The following is a 2,500-nucleotide window of genomic DNA, read 5'->3' on the forward strand; positions in this document are numbered from 1 at the left end:
ATAAATGTGTTAATGTCCCATCAGGTTCAATGAATCATACATTTGTATAAATATGTAGAATGAGAATAAATGAGTAATGAACATGGTGATTTATTGTTTAATGTCTGCATACCGCTGAGGTCCAGATTCAGATTTATTATTTCTTTGTTCACACAAGTTTAGCTGTTTGAAGAGCAACTTCTGTTCATTAAAGCCCGGGGCCCAAATTCACCAGTGGACAGTGTTTCTTTAGTGAATTTAGTGTCTGTCTGCCTCACAGAGCCCCGCGGTTGCAGTCTAGCCACATTTAAAGAGGTCCTTCACTCAAATTTTTTATACATTTGCCGTGGTCTCTAGTAGGAATTAAGTCGTACGTTGGGGAGAAAAAAGCTCCGGTGCATCTATTTCTGCATGGAGAATTCAGCCAGAGGAGAAAGTCGCTTCAGACGTCAGGATTTGGAATCTAATTTACTGATATTTGGACATCTCACATCTGATTGGCTAATGGCAACAAGACTGTACCAATGACTCCATTTTCTTTGATGCTTTTTCTCCACAAATAACACAAGCCTGAAGGAGTTTTGCTCTGTGGTGGAGTTGCTAATGCTAGCAGACATTCTCTGCTGTTTCCTGAATGCTAAACCAACAACAGCCTTCCCCGTCATGAGATCAAGATGGGTGAGTCCATGAATGTTAAGTGACAGACGTAGTTTTGGGGGGGGGGACAGGGAGGACATGTCCTCCTACTTTTTCCAAATTCAATTATTGTCCCCTACACTGTTTACGTCCAAAACCAATATTGCGCTGTCTTAAATAGACACTGGTTGCGCACTAGGACCAAGACCCCTGTCCTCATGCCGGTTGTGTCCCCCCTCACTTCTAACATCAAAACTACATCCATGGACACAGATCTGTCGGGCTTTTCAAATCCTAGAAGCTAATGCAGGAGAAAGGTGTAGGAGACTGTTTTCATGTTCAGCCTGCATGCTAAACTCAGAGTGACTCATCACTCTCAAAAATAACAAGTAAAAAATGGTTCCTCGGTTAAGGACCTCTTTAAATGAAGGACTCTGCTGCATACAGAGGAAACCCTTCTGTGTGTATGTGATTCCTGCTGGAGCGACATGCTTTTTATTATCAACAGCTACGCTGTTTGTGACGTGCATTCATGGTGAGACAGGAAGCGAGACAATCTTTGGTACACCATGTAATAAAGCTGCTTTTTAACCATAACCAGTGAGAGATTATTGTAACATGTAGAAGGAAAGGTCCTAAGCATGACAGTCCAACAGCTTAGTGGTTCACTCTTCGTCATCATCCTTTATTTATATGGCACGTTACAGGCATGAGGCATGCCACCAGAGTGCTGCACAGAAACAAGTTAGGGTTAGGGTAAAATCAGCTGTAGCGTTAAGGATTGGGTTCATATGTATTAAATGATCAATAAGATGTCATAATTCCATGTAAATATGAAATAGCAGTCTGATTGGTCTTTGAGTGTTTAATCCGAAGACTAGTTTCTTTTACTTATTCAGGGACCATGCACACTTCATATTAATTCAGACAGTCATGAATATAGTTCATAAGAATGAGTTTATTTCTATTTCCCTAAACTAACGGTTGTACAAGACAAGATATGAATGAAATGATTGAATGTAATGGATGAAATTATGTAATTGAAGCTAGATGTTTTAGCAAAACCTTTCTTACGTATCTGAGAGAGATTGTGGAGTCTGGGTTGTAAAATCAAGTTGGCTGTACGGTTTGATAAGCTAAACTTGGTTTACAAAGCCATCCGACGCAATTTGTGCCGAATCTACGCACCCTTGCATGGGGATTCCTGTGCGATCCAGGAGGTCAGGAGGTCGAGATGGACACTGCAGATGGCATGGACCTCTGGCATCGGAGCTCGTAGCAAGCTCAGATTTCGACCCGTCTAGTCTGGGTAATCGTCCAGGTGGCGGCAGGAAGCTGGAGTGCTTGTTTTGCATCTAAGACTGTTCGGTGGCTGTTAAAAGAGCCGTTGTGTCTGATATCATCGGCAAGCGTTGCAGAGCAGTGATTTGACCTGAGGTCAAAAGAGAGGAAGACAATTAAAACCAACAAATAAAGATAGAATAACTCATGTAAGAGATCAGCAACATCTAAGCCACGGAGTTAAAAGGTAAAAACTCTTCCCCAAAGTTCAGCAGCAAATCCCGTTTCAACACACTAAAGAAATGCCTCCAGACCTCTTCTGGTTCTTGATCCATCACAAAAGAAGACATGGTGCAGCCTTGTAATAAATAAAGATTATTCTGAATCAAGATGTTGAAGAAGACATTAGATGACAGTGGAGCTGGTTAATCTAAGATTAAATAAACTTTTTATCTTTAGCTTCAGCTTCTACTGGAAGACTGTCGCCCTCCTTTGGTTGTTTATGACATTACAACAACGGTTTGTCAGAACCTTTTCTAAAGGATTTTCAGCGCTATAGAACAAGAAAATAAGCTAAATAAAACGGTCCAATAGCTTGCTTGGA

This window comes from Nothobranchius furzeri, chromosome 6 (assembly GCF_043380555.1).
Source record: "Nothobranchius furzeri strain GRZ-AD chromosome 6, NfurGRZ-RIMD1, whole genome shotgun sequence".
In the NCBI taxonomy this organism is placed as follows: Eukaryota; Metazoa; Chordata; class Actinopteri; order Cyprinodontiformes; family Nothobranchiidae; genus Nothobranchius; species Nothobranchius furzeri.